The sequence below is a fragment of the Oryza brachyantha genome, chromosome 8, assembly GCF_000231095.2.
Source record: "Oryza brachyantha chromosome 8, ObraRS2, whole genome shotgun sequence".
NCBI classification, from domain to species: Eukaryota; Viridiplantae; Streptophyta; class Magnoliopsida; order Poales; family Poaceae; genus Oryza; species Oryza brachyantha.
This window is the reverse complement of record NC_023170.2, coordinates 8931401-8946607: the sequence shown is the minus strand read 5'-3', so window position 1 is coordinate 8946607 and position 15207 is coordinate 8931401.

Here is a 15207-nt window from a genome sequence, read left to right as displayed (position 1 = left end):
ACTAGCATAAAAAGCAGTTTGATATTTCTTCAACATCTTTCTAGTTAAAAACAACTCATCACAAGTGCGTGTTAGCAATGCAAAACCAAGAGCAAGAGAAGATCTAGTTTTCAAATCACGTGAAACATTGACATCTCTAATTTTTGAAATTTCATGCATCAAATCCTCACAATTTTTGCAATCATCATCATTAGAAACAAGAGATTTTAATCTAGCAATTTCAGTATTAAGAGATTCAATTATAAATTCTTGTTTTTTATACGTCTTCTCACACTTCTTATTTTTAGCACTGAAGACATGAATAGCTTCTTCAAACGAACTCACCTCATTGTCGTCATACTCTGAATCCGATTGTCCACGCGACATGAGGCAGACACCGGAGATGTTCTTTGCTTTATCTTTATCTTCTTCACTCTCTCCATCTATATCGCTTAGAGGTTCAAAAGCGGCATAGACTTGATTCAACATCTTTTTGAGGTTCTCTTTGGTCCTCCTTCCCTGGAATGTGCTCTTGAACTTGGGCTTATCGTCCTTAATCTTGTCTCCACCATTATCTTCCTTCTTGCCTCTCCCAAGCTTAGGACAATGAGAACGAATGTGATCAAGCGCTCCACACTCGAAGCAACGAGTTGGACCTCCTCTTTTCCTGTACCTGACATTGTTCATAGCTCGAGAAATTTTGTTAGCAGCCAAAGTCAAATCCTTCTCCTCAAATTGTTCGAGTTGCTCATCGGACATGATATTAATCAAAGCAAGAGCGGTAGAATTCGATGGTGAAGCAATAACATCAAAAGAAGTCAAGGGAGAAACCAAAGCACTAAATTTAGAACCAACTTTACGAGAAAGAATATTCATCTCGTGTGTTTCGAGTTTAGTATAGAGAGAATCCAAAGTCAAAGAAGACATATCAACAGATTCTTGAATAGTTGTAACTTTCATCTCTCAAACAGACATATCAAGACCATTCAAAAAGGGGCGAGAGATCTCAGATTAAGAGTAATTAACATCATAAGCAGAATCAACAGATTTGAGATTACTCAAAATTTTATTAAACCTAGCAAGATAATCATCCAAAGCTTCTCCAAGTTTCATCTCAAATTTAATATAATCCCTTTTGAAAAGATCTCGACGAAGTTCTTTTATGTTAGTTGTTTCTTGATGAAAATTTTTCAAAGCATTCCAAATCTCATTGGCAATTTTAAGATGTGAAACGTGATCAAAATGCGAACGAGAAATCACACTCAATAAAATATTTCGAGCTTTGCAATTGTTGCTAAACTCAGTTTTCAAAGCAGGAGTATTAATCTGTTCAAGAATCTCATATGGCTCTGCAACTTTTTGCCAAACATCATAATCTTTAGCCATAATGTAAGATTGCATCTTATCACAACAATAAGGAAAATCCAATCCATCAAAAACATGAGGCTTCGTTGTAAATTTGTTAGCTATGGCTAAAAACTCTAGATCGGTTGAAATCCAACGAAAATCGCTGATACCACTTGTAGGATCGCAATAGAGTAAAACACCTACCAGAGGGGGCGGGGTGAATGGTAGGTAGATCAAAAACACAAATATTTTCGCAGAAATAAAAGATTACCTTCACAAAAGTCTTACGGAAGCCTCCGATCGCATTGCGCTTGTACCACTGGTCAGACCACCTGCATACCCTCGGTCAGACCGCCGTTGAGTGGCCAGTCAGACCGCCAGCCTATCTGCGTTTAAACCATAGGGATCCTAGAAAAACCCGAGCGATAACACTTCAAGATGTAGATGGAATCTCTCAACTTTTATTGATCAACTAGTGCTTACAAAGTGCATAGAAAGCACTCATAACAAAAACTTTCTATCTAATATCGAAATAGAGTCGAAACCCTAAATTTCTCTCTCAAACGGCACTAAAAAGCTCTCCGGGGGCATACCCCTTGGTACCTATTTATAACCTCAACGTGGCTATGCAAAGTCCATGTATCTAGCACGAATTAGGACTCCTAAACTCGTGGGAAACCAATCCTTATCCGTAACTAATCATATCTCTATCTCTAATACAGCAAATCTTATCAACCTCGAATTCTATCCGAATTCAACTCCATATCCCATATGCACACAATATCTCCATCGTATGCCATATGTGATCTTCACCAACCACGTGAATTGAACTCTAGCCTAAGTATCCCACATGATATCTTGACCGCCGGACGTCACCTTATCTCTAAGTTGACTTCCGATCCATCACCTGTATACTCTCTCGAGGGATCAAGTCACCTACACGTGAATCAAACAAAGAAACCATATTCCGAGACCAAGGTATCGCCAACTTGACTCATGATTAGCAAAACAATAGTACCCATACGTATAGAAACCAACTAGAAGTCAAATTCACGAAGAACAATTCCAAAATCGAAAAGAACACTGAAATTTGAAACTATCGGGGCTGACCTGTCGGTCTGACTGCCCATATACCTGCGGTCAGATTGCAGTTGTCTAAACGGTCTGACCGCTCGGTCAATTTTCACAAAAACATTTAACTTGCAAACCACTAATTTGTTAATGACAAAAACATGTTGATCAATACTTGATCTTACAGTCACATCGGGTGTTTGGACGTTAATAGGAGTATTAAATATAGAATGATAACAGAACTAATGGTATAAATAAAGGTTATTTTATTAGACTAATTTTTGAAGCCTAATTAAGTCACGATTAGCAAATGTTTACTGTAGCATCACATTCATTAATCATGGACTAATTAGGCTCAATACATTCGTCTCGCGAAATAGTCCAGAGTATGAGGTGGATTTTATTAATAGTCTATATTTAATATTTCTAATTAGTGTCCAAACATTTGATGTGACAGGGACTTAAAAAAAGTCCTGGCCTAATTCAGGCATTGTTCATGTCTTACAAAAAATGGAAAGAGATCATCTAAGGGATAATCAGTAGATACGGTTGAGACTTGAGAGTGAGTGCTCAGGTTTGGGTTTTCTGGAAGAATGCCGGATTGCCGGCCTGATGAATCATGAACTCTGAAGCTGTAAGAATCTGTTCGTTTTTCTTTTCCTCTGCAGCAACGTTTGAAAGTGAGATTCTGTTCTACTGTCAGGAGTTGAAGAACGTTGCAAACTACGCTGACTTGCAGGCTTTGCAGAGATTTGCCTAATATATCAGAATTATTGCAAGATGGTTTCGTGGTGTAGTTGGTTATCACGTCGGTCTAACACACTGAAGGTCTCTGGGCGAAGCCAAACTTTTTTGATTTTTTCACCTTGAGATTCAAACACCTTTTATCGTATATTTTAATCTGAGTAAAGTGCACATCCGGTTTTAAAATTTATGTGGTGTGTCACCTCAGTCCATAAACTCTCGAAACGACTATATAGATCCGTAATCTCAGTTTTTGTGTCATTTAAATCCATAAGCCCAGTAGTTGATGATGTCTTATTATAAATCACCCTCCAAGTTAATATAATTGCTCAAGTAAGTCTTTAGGAATCCATGGTATCAATCTTTTCATGGACACCTCGTACCCCTTCGGCTTCGCTCACGACTGTTCGTTTCTCTGTCCACCGCATCCATGCGGGCGGCAACCGAAGCGGCGACATCAAGGGCGCCGGCGAGAGCCTCAGCGAGGGCGTTCCATCGAACTGGAGCCGCGACGCTGAGACCAGAAGGATGGTGGCGACACTGTGGCCAAAAGGGGCTCCTCCCCCTTTTTATGGTGAGTTTGATCAGTGCTTTATCTTCTTGATTCATTGGATTTGGTAGTCTAAGTGGCTGCAGATGATGTAGAGCAGAAAAAAAATTCCATGATTGGCTACTTATTTACAGAATAATTTTAGGGCATTGGAATTTTTCTCTTCACTGCATTGTACGTTATTTTGTTGATTTTTTTTGTCTAATATTCTGTAGGATGTTGCACGATAGTGTTAAAACTTTTTGGTCAGTGTAATGAAATGATATGGTTAAACCTGGATGCTTAAAACTATGATTTTTTTGGCTGGCTATTGCGCGATATTGCTGAAACTTTTCAGCATCGAACTGCAGGACTGACTGAACGACTTTACGCCTTGTTTAGTTGCCAAAATTTTTACAAAAAGGATCACGTTGAACATTTGATTAGATGTCGAAAAGGATTTTTGGATACGAATGAAAAAAACAAATTTCAGATTCCGCTTAGAAACCGTGAGACAAATCTTTTGAGTCTAATTAATCCATCATTAGCACATGGTGGTTACTGTAGCACTTATGGCTAATCATATCCTAATTAGACTCAAAAGATTCGTATCTCGATTTCTATGTATATTTAATATTTTATTTATATGTCCAAAAATTCGACGTGATGTTTTCGAGGAAAAATTTTTGTCTTGTCGGCCCTTTGGATTACACTGGGAGACTGATCCAGTCCAGATGCTGCATCTGCATGCAGACGACCGGCAATCCGGCACCGACTTCTGTTCACTGAAGTCATGTAAGCCATGTCCTCAGTCCTCGTTGCTCTTTAAGGACCATCCTAGTTCTTAAACTTTGGCCTTCCTAATTTTTTTTCAAAAACATCCTATTGAATTTTTAAACACCTAAATAAAACATTAAATATATATAAACAATAAAACTAATTACACAGTTATAGAGAAAATCGTGAGACGAATCTTTTGAGCCTAATTAGTACATGACTAGCCATAAGTGCTACAGTAACCAACATACGCTAATGACGGATTAATTAGACTTAAAAGATTCGTCTCGTGGTTTCTAGGCGGAATTTGAAATTTGTTTTGTAATTAGACTACGTTTAGTAAAAATATTTGATCGTACGCGTTGATGTGACATCTCTCCCAAAATTTTTTACTATGTAAACGCACCCTTACTGTTTAAGTACACGCATCCAACCCTCGAGATAGGGCCCCGGCCCCGAATTGATCATAATCCAGATGCCATGCCAGATACGATGATCCTCTCACAGCCTTAGCCTAGATTTGTACGTTTTGACCACAAAGCTATTGCCAGTAACTGAGGGGCTGTTTGGATCCAGGGATTTTTTAGGCTCTTATCACATCGGATGTTTGGACGTTAATTAGAAGTATTAAATATAGACTGATAACAAAACTAATTGTATAAATAAAGGTTATTTCATTTGATAAATTTTTTAAGCTTAATTAATTCACGATTAGCAAATGTTTACCGTAGCATCACATTCGCTAATCATGGACTAATTAGGCTCATTATATTCGTCTCGTGAAATAGTCCAGAGTATGGGGTGTGCTTTATTAATAGTCTATATTTAATTAGTGTCCTAATATTCGATATGACAGGAACTTAAAAAAAGTTGGTTGGACCAAACAAGCACTAGGTCTTGTTTAGTTCCCAAAATTGTTTTCCAAAAACATCACATCAAATCTTTGGACACCTAAATAAAGCATTAAACATAGTTAAACCAAAAAACTAATTACACGGTTACGGAAGAAATCTTAAGACGAATCTTTTGAGCCTAATTAGAAAGTGATTAGCCATAAGTGCTACAGAAGCCAACATGTGCTAATGACGGATTAATTAGGCTCAAAAAATTCGTCTTGCGGTTTCCAGGAATCTGAAATTTGTTTTGTAATTAGACCACGTGTAATACTTCAAATATATATTCGAAAACTTGATGTGATGTTTTCGTAAAATTTTTTTGCAAACTAAACACAACCTAAATCAGCATGTATGGTATTCTGACAGAGACAAAAATACAACGACCTGCAGTGGCATTTCGTCATCTGGATTCAGAAAAGGAAAACAGTTGAGTCCATGATGATCGATGCTGATCATGATGATGTTCGTCTTGTACCGAAGGCCTGACAGAAAACAATGGAGGTGAAAGAAACAGTTTTGGCAAACCTGAGACGACGCTGTGCATGTCACTGTGTCTCAATTCTTGCAGTTGACAGAGCTAGACGCCACTACTGGTGCCATGCATTCGTGTTGATGTTATCAATAGATTTCTGACCTGCAGAAAAGATTTGGTGTGATCAGGTATACAATAGCAGGCTGTAAACTAGCTATAAACATATTTTAAGAAGATAAAAAATGAGAGAAGGACAGTGGGCTACTAATTTGTAGCCAGCTGCAGCACGGACTCCAAGACATATGTGTGTATGATATGTAGGACCGAATATTAGTTGTGTAGTCTATGCTATTGTATGAATTGACTATTAAGTTAGCTATAGACAAGTTAGAGTCAACCGTTAGCTATACTATTGAACTTGCTCTCAGTTGTACAGTGTCAAATACTGCATGCCTCATGAATTTGATCAGAATGCCTTATGGAAAATCACAAAACTGTAGGCTGTCCCAGCGAAATCGCCATAATAGCATGCAGTCGAACTTCTAGTAGACGATATGGGGTTGTCGAGCAGGAGAAGCGCGACAGGGCACCCAGTCGAACTCTCAACGTTCGACTGGGCTCACCACCTGACCGGGGGAGGCTTGTTGAACTGCAGAAGGCCGATAGGCCACCTCCACCGCCCCTGTCGAGCTTCAGAACGTCGATAGGCCACCTCCACCACCCTGTCGTTTGCTGGCTGTTCGATAGGCCTGCTGCCCGTGACCCCTGTCGACAAGGGGGTGTTTGACAACCTCCCTTTAATTCCTCAGCCCGTAGCTTGCATGGTTTTTTCTGGACCACATCGCCTACCGCAGCCGTAAGAGTCGACGGCCGCCGCGATAGTCGCCGTAGGCGCCGGAGGGAGTGAGCGGAGGGACTGGCACGCTGGAGAGGAGGCCGAGGAGGCACTGACTAGGAGGAAATAGTTTGCGACGGTCTCCACGAGTAAAGTTAAGGTATACATTACTAATCCCTAAGTATGAAGCATATGAAAGTTTAATAAAAAATGGTTTGTGATTTGTTAATTGTTTCACATTTTCAGTGTTAGTAGGTATGGTTGGTTAGCATTTGTTATTGCTAAATGATAGTTGATGTATTTATGTAAAAGTTAAAATAGTTGTTAGTTTGTACATGTTATTAATTAGTTATGTGTTAAATTAGGTAGAAGGTACTATATTTTAGTTGAATTATGAAACCAGTTGTTTGTTAATAATAGTTGTAAGCTAGTACATGGCAATGTAGCATAAGTTGTAGTATGGTAATTACCAATTAATTTATTGGCACGACATTAGAAACTTTATTGTTTCCCATTTTTCAGTGTTAGTCCATATGGTTTGTTAGCATTTGTTATTGCTGAATGGTTGTAGATTTATTTAAGTTATCACAAGGTTAAATTAGTTGTTAGTTAGTAGAGGGTATTAATTAGTTGTGTGTTAAATTAGGTAGAAGGTACTGTAATTTATTTGGATTATGAAACAAATTGTTTGTTAATAATTGTCGTAAGTTAATACTCCCTCTGTTCCAAAACAAATCAATTTTTCACTTTTTAGATACAATGTTTGACTCTTCACTTACTCAAAAAAATTACGATTAATATTTTTGTTTTTATTAGATGATAAAACATGAATAAGATTTTTGTTTTTATTAGATGATAAAACATGAATAAGATTTTTGTTTTTATTAGATGATAAAACATGAATAAGATTTTTGTTTTTATTACATGATAAAACATGAAAAATATTTTTGTTTTTATTAGATGATAAAACATGAATAAGCTAACAATGGTTCACATTATTTCCATTGCTGAATTAGTTTGATTCAGTATTCTACTAAACCATATTAGATATATTAGCTGTATGTCTGGTGTTATGAATGACTCATTTATCAAGTATCAACATATAGGAAGTTAATCTATCATTTAATCATAATTTATTTGCAAGTTATCTACACTGGGAAAACATTGATTTTATAAGAACAATACTTCAAGAATCAACTAAAGGGAATTTTGGTATGAAAGACATGGTAATTGAAAGGTTTATAAACAAAGGGTGGAAATGGTGTGTGTGTATATATATATATATACTTACTACAAAAATACCTGTGCGTTGCACCGGGGCAAGCTAATTTTAATTATCCAAATTTAAAAAATTTTAAAAATAAATTATGTGTCTTGCCGGGAATAGTAAATAGTAAATCATGGTTAATGTACAATTGATTTGAGAAGCGTACACTAAACCCCGTTATGTCATTGTCAACCAATTTTTCTAAGCCCAAGTGCCTTTATTTTTTAATTAATGTAATAAAATTAAATCTAAACATTTTGTGTAGAGAAAAAGACAAATAAATTTGAGATTGGCTAGAAAGGAAAAAATAAATAAGTTTCGGAATGTGTAGAAAAACACATAAAAAATGAGAATGTGTAGAAAAAATAAAAAATATTCTAGACAAATCATTTTGTGTTGAGAAAACATACACACGGAAATTTGAGATTGTATAGAAAAAAAGAAATGGTAAAAAAATAAAAAAGAATGAGAATGAGAATGGTTAAAGAAATAAAAATTCTGCCTAGACACCTTTTTTTTAGGTCCTACATAAATTAAGTGTATTGTGGTACAAAAATAACAAACAATGTTACAAATTTAGGACTAAATCTAAATTTAAATTTTAATAATTAATTAGTTGGGCTCTACCTCTAATCAGGATGCTGAAAGAAAAATCAAATACATGTGCTGCATTGCTATGTCATCGACCTGGGCTGGCTCGCACGAAAAAAAAACAATGAAACGAGTGCAGCACCTGGCGGGATCGAACGGTTGCAGCTAAAAAAAGGGAAATAACGCGGTGGCGGGATCAAACTGGAGACCTCCGGCCTTAAAAGAGATCATCTTATCCGTTGGACCAAGGACTCGATTTGGTCTAGTTCTGCGTGGGACAGATAAAATACAAAGGAAGGCATAACTATACGGAGGCCCGCTACATTTTCATAATAGGTTTCTGCGTGGGGCCACAACGCAGTGTGGGCCCACAGCGGACCAAATCCTAGTAGAATCGTTATTCCTATTTATAATATTATAGATGTGTGTGTCCTTATAGGAATTCGCACAACAAGGGCGCTGCCTAGCACAGGGAAAAAGGTCATTGAGTGGCTGCGGTGCGTGCCAGCGGCAATGATGGCGGCGGAGAGGGAGCATGATGAACGACTGAGGGAGGAGAAAGAGAGAAAGGACAGCCATAACGGCGGCATGCCGGTTAGGGTTGCGAAGGTGGGTATTCGCTTGGATTGGGTGGGAAGTCCCGCCCTTTATAGGCGAGCAGCCCTCGCCACAATACGTTGACGGTGACGAGTTCACAACATGCAAGGCTGACGCCATAGGGCTTGAGGCGGTGACGTGCTGTTAACGCCAGATTTTGGCAAATCGTCGTTAGGGAGTGAAACACAGTTAAAGAATGAATCGGACAAGGAGACGCGAATCGGCTGGAGGTAGAAGCTGGACACGGTGTGGTTGCAGCCGATGGAGTCCGAATCAGACAGGAAGTGGAGTCCGATTAGGCCTAAGGTTTAGAGATAGATTCGGTTTTAATTGTGTGTCCGTGTAGATTAAGTATGCTTTATCATAGATTTCGGTTAGGATTCTTGTATTTAATTAAAGTCCGAACCCTGCAAGTTAGTTAGCAACAGATTATTATCCGGTTAGGTTAATACCCGGGGGTTATAAATATGTGTGCCCGGATTCCTTGTAAGATATCTCTAGATTAATTGAACTTGGCGCATCGCCTCAAAACCTTCGACTTGCTTGATCTCTCGGCGCGGGGTTTGTCAGCTTCACAATGTAAGTTCCTACTTGTCAAAACTCATCGCTTAACTAGAAAAGGATTGTCTTAGTTAAGTCCGATCTCCTTGCTAGTTGATTGGCGGGCTGAGTTCTATTATTGCTTTAATCTGTTTCAGCTTGAAGTGGTATTAGTTCTCGATCAAGTCCTCATGGGTTCTTCTGTTCAATTTGTTAACGTAATTCTGGTTGGCCTGATTCTGTCTCGGTTCGGTCTGATCAATCTGGTTTGCTGGGTTCACGTCATCAGATTGGATCGGGGGCTCATGAGGGCTTACTGCTGGAGTTCTAGCCAGTATTATCCTAAGTAATCTGTCGATTAGTTCATTAAGCTCATTGATCTTCATATTTCTATGATTATATCGTGCTACGTTGCATATTGTCTTGGTTAGGTTTGATCTATGTGTATTTAGTATGATCTGCTTATAGAGATCTGTCCGATTGGTCGAGTTTAACGAGTTGATTGACAGATTACATTGGTTTGCTATCTTATTATTCGCATGTTGTAATAATTAACTGATCTCGTGGGTAGTTATGCTTAGATCTATACTGTCTCGATTAGGTTCGATCTTCTAGATCTGGTATGCGTATGCATGTTGTTGGTTATTATTGTTCTACGCTGGTAATTAGTACAACATTCCAATTTATATTTAATTCCACATTTAGTCTCGTATCGGCTGTCAATTGTGTGTGCGATAAACACTGGAGTGGTCCGATCGGCTGGTTAATCTTTAGACTGTCTCAGTTGGGTCCGATCTTTTAAGATTAGTTAGCTGGTTGATCTATTTGGTATTTATCCTGCTCTTGACTCGGCCGATTGGGCATATCTACGTTTACTATCATGAAATTCCTGTAAAGCCGATCGTCTAGTCCATCGGCTAGGGTCCTGGGATGGTATCGGCTATCTGGCCGATAGCGGTTTCAGGGTTAACTGTTTTTCTATGTTGTATGTTGTCAGTTACAAGATCAAACTGACTGGTACGCTCAGTATTTCTAAGAATTAGGTCCTACACTGGAATGGTCAAGATTGATTGCTAGGCCTACGTGTATGATCGTTGATTGTCATTTTCAGCATCAACACATTTTTGGCACTCCCGGTGGGACCGTGTCAAGGACCCGATTCATCCACGAGCCAGTCAAGCGTTCATCAAGTCAAGACAAGAGCGATGGCCGTGAAGGACGTTAGCACGGACAACATACTCCCTGTCACTTGGGAGAACCTCACCGACGAACAGCGGGCCGTGGTGCAGCGACACATGGATAAATTCCAAAAGCTGTGCCTCGAGTCTTTCAGCATGACTCGGGGCGGCCCAGTGCAAAAGTCTTGGCTTCTGACGCCTGACTCGGAGCCAGGGAAAAATAAAGACCCTCCTTTGGAGAACCAGCCGAACATGCAAGACATGGTGGATTCGGCGGTGCATCACGCACTCATCAACCAGTCGGGAGTACTGGTGAACACCCTGTCGGGGTTGATTCGGCAGGTAGCCGATAGTGCTCCTGATGGAGAGTCACATTAAAAGGGGCCTAGATACTTCCCAGCCGGGGAAAGGCCCAGGTATCGGCAATATATGGATGAAAGAGATCCAAGGGATGAGGAGCTGATACCGCAACATCCTCGTGTGCACTTGGAGGAGCCCTTGGAAAGACCAAGAAAACCTTATCAAGAGAGGACTCCGCCCAGGTATGCTCAGTATGCCGACCCATACCATCAGGATAACCAGCAGCACCAACCACCTCCAGCGTGGCCACATCGGCAGGAGCCGATGTATGAGAACCAGTCCCGTCAGCCCGACCCAGCACCCGGGGCCAATTCAGGGACGAGGATTGGACAGAGCGGATATCGGAAGTCATGCAGGAACGCTTCGGCCAAAGGCCGAGGGAACAAACCACCATGTATCGGCGCCCATACCCAGAATGGTTTGAAAGGGTGCCGCTCCCACACCGGTAAAGGGTATCGGATTTCTCCAAGTTCTCCGGACAAGATGGTACATCGACCATCGAACACGTAAGCCAATTCCTAGCCTAGTGCGGCGAAGCATCGGCTGAAGACGCGCTCAAAGTGTCTACAGGACACATCATACCATCGGCTGAGGAATTGAAAAAGAAAAAAAAATACTGCAAATGGCACAACTCTGTCTCCCATCATACCAACAACTGCCAGATCTTTCGTCGTCAAATCCAAGCGGTGGTGGAACAAGGCCGCATCAAGTTTGAGGAGACCAAGAAGCCGATGAAAATAGACGGACACCCCTTCCTCGTCAATATGGTCTACAGTGACATCGGCTACGGGTCAAGCAACCGTTCAAGGAGGCGTCCAGGTACAAACAGTATCACATCCACTTCAATGATGAACAGGTACCATCGGCGCTACGAGAGGAACCAAAGGCACGACGAGCAGACCCGATACGACGATCATTGGGACTGTCTGTTTTTCCAATACTGCTGGTAAGAAAGGATACGACTGCCGTCCATGGAGGACTGTCCCGAGTACAACCCCGAAGAGCGAGACTACACCAGCCGGCAGCCACGCCCCAGGAAGTCAAGAGCACCACCAAGAAGGACAAGGTGCCACGTGCCGGCACATGACAGGTTAGGACCTCGGGAGCAATGCTACATGAAGAAGAAATCGGGCAGTACTGCGATGACCAAGAGCAGCAACCGCCGATGAAGCCCAACCAGTGGTGTCCCAGTAGTCCGTTCACTAAAAATCAGAAGAGATTGCTGCAAAGGCTCCGCCAACGCGAACTACAGTAACAACAGGCCGAAGAACAACCACCAGCACCCAAAAGGACGCGTAAAGAATGGCGCATAAAATCAGAAGTCCACAAGCCATCAGCCAACGTGGACATGGTCGTCATACTTCCAGTTGAGTATAGGGCCGACTGGTCCGATGATGAAACACATGAGGCAACTGCCTAGCTAGTGCTACCAGCATAACCAGCCATCTTTGAGAAGCTGATAGAAAAGGGCCATCGACACCTTCGACCGCTATACATCCAGGGGCACGTCGATGGGAAGCCGATGGCCAAGATGCTAGTCGACGGTGGTGCAGCGGTAAACCTGATACCATACTCCACCTATAGGAAGCTGGGTAAAACCCCCGAAGATCTCATCAAGACCAACATGATGCTTAAAGTTCAGAGGCAATTCATCAGAAGCCAAGGGGTGCCTCAACGTTGAACTCACAGTCGGAAGCAAAACGCCACCGACCACGTTCTTCGTCATCAACGGCAAGGAGTCCTGTAGTCTGCTCCTCGGGCGGGATTGGATCCACGCCAACTGCTGCATCCCGTCCACCATGCATCAAAGTCTGATACAATGGCATGGACACCAGGTGGGAGTGGTCGTAGCCGACAGGTCCGTTAACGTAGCCACAACTGACCTCCCCACGTGGGAATCAGAAGGCTACAAGTGTATCTCTAGAAAACCCTGGTCGGGGGAATTCCTGATTGTATTGGACACTAGGATTCAGTCGATATGTGATCAGGAGTCCTAGTAAACACCCTGACCAGGGCAGTCGACAACTTAGACGAAAAACTAGGTCAAGAGTTTATGTCGGCCGATAAGCTAGGACATAGGACCCGGAGATAGGCCGAGGCCGACATACATCAATGCAAACCTAACCCCGGAGTTTCGGGAAGAACTAATAAAGTTGTTAGAAGAGTACGTCGACTGTTTTGCATGGGAGTACCATGAGATGCCAGGACTAAGCCGATCGATCGTTGAACATCGGTTGCCGATTAAGCTAGAATATCGGCCCTTCAGGCAACCACCACGGAGATTCAAACCCGATATGTACGAACTGATCAAGGCAGAGATCACCAAGTTATACGATGCTAAGTTCATCCGGCCTTGTCGGTACGCAGAGTGGGTCTACAATATCGTCCCGGTGCTCAAGAAAAATGGCAAGCTTCGGGTGTGCGTAGATTTTAGGGATCTAAAGAAAGCAACTCCGAAAGATGAATACCTAATGCCGGTGGCTGACTAATTAGTAGATGCAGCCTCAGGACACAAGATGATAAGCTTCATGGATGGCAACGCTTGCTACAATCGAATATTCATGGCAAAGGAAGATATCCATAAGACAACTTTCAGATGCCCGGGGGCAATCGGCTTATTCGAATGGGTCGTAATGACATTCGGACTTAAGAGCGCCGAAGCCACCTATCAGAGGGCCATGAATTACATCTTTCACGACCTGATCGGCTCTTTGGTGGAAATCTACATAGATGACGTGGTGGTCAAGTCAGGAACAGTAGAAGAGCATGTGGGCAACCTTCGGCGCGTGCTAGAGAGGACGAGGCAATATGGACTGAAGATGAACCCAACCAAATGTGCCTTTGCTGTGTCAGCCGGAGAGTTCTTGGGGTTCATGGTACACGAGAAAGGGATTGAGATAACTCAAGGATGCCTCCAAGGGATAAATGATACTCAACCTCCAGAAGACAAGACGAAATTACAATCCTTGATCGGCAAGATTAATTTCATACGGATATTCATATCAAATTTGTCCGGGAGAATCGAACCCTTCTCTCCTCTGCTGAAATTAAAAGCCGATCAAGAATTCTCATGGGGAGGGAGTCACCAGAGAGCCTTCAACAAGATCAAAGAATACATAAAGAAGCCTCCAGTCATCATGCCACCCAAAAAAGGGGTACCCTTCAAACTTTATTTGTTAGCCGATCATAAACTATTGGCGTAGTGTTGATACAAGCAGTGGAAGGCAAAGAAAGGGTGGTATATTACTTATGCAGAAAGTTGTTGGATGCCGAAACCAGATACCCAGAAGTTGAAAGGTTATGCCTGTGCTTATATTTCTCATGCACCAAATTGAGGCATTACATGATGGAAGCCGAGTGTACAGTGGTATGTTAAGCTGATGTAATCAAGTACATGCTATCGGCTCCAGTCTTGAAGGGAAAGATGGGTAAATGGATTCTGGCGCTAACAGAATATGACCTAAAATACGAGTTGGCCAAAGCAGTAAAGGGACAAGTAATGGCCGATTTCATAGTTGAACACCACAAGACAGCCGATAACGTCGAAGTCGTGCCTTAGATTGTCTTCTTCGATGGATCCGTCTACAGGCATGGGTGCGGCATCGGCCTAATGATAATCTCGCCTCGGAGGGCATGCTTCGAGTCCGCATACACGATCAAACCGTATCGGACCACAATCAGGCCGAGTACGAAGCACTCATCAAAGGATTGGAACTGTTAAAAGAAATAGGAGCCAAAGAAATTGAGGTCCTGGGGGATTCCCAGTTGGTAATCAAGCAACTGTCTGGGGAATACGAATGCAAAGACGATGTCCTCAAGACCTACCATGAAACGACCAAAGAATTGCTGGAGGACTTCAAGCAGGTCACATTGACCCACATCCCCTGGGAACAGAATGCCGAAGCAAACTCGCTTGCCCAAGGAGCATCGGGTTACCGAGTGATGAATTCGGAAACAAAAGCAGAAAAAGCACAACTGGAGCAGATAGAAGAAGCAAGCATAGCCTGCGTGGGAGCTGATGACT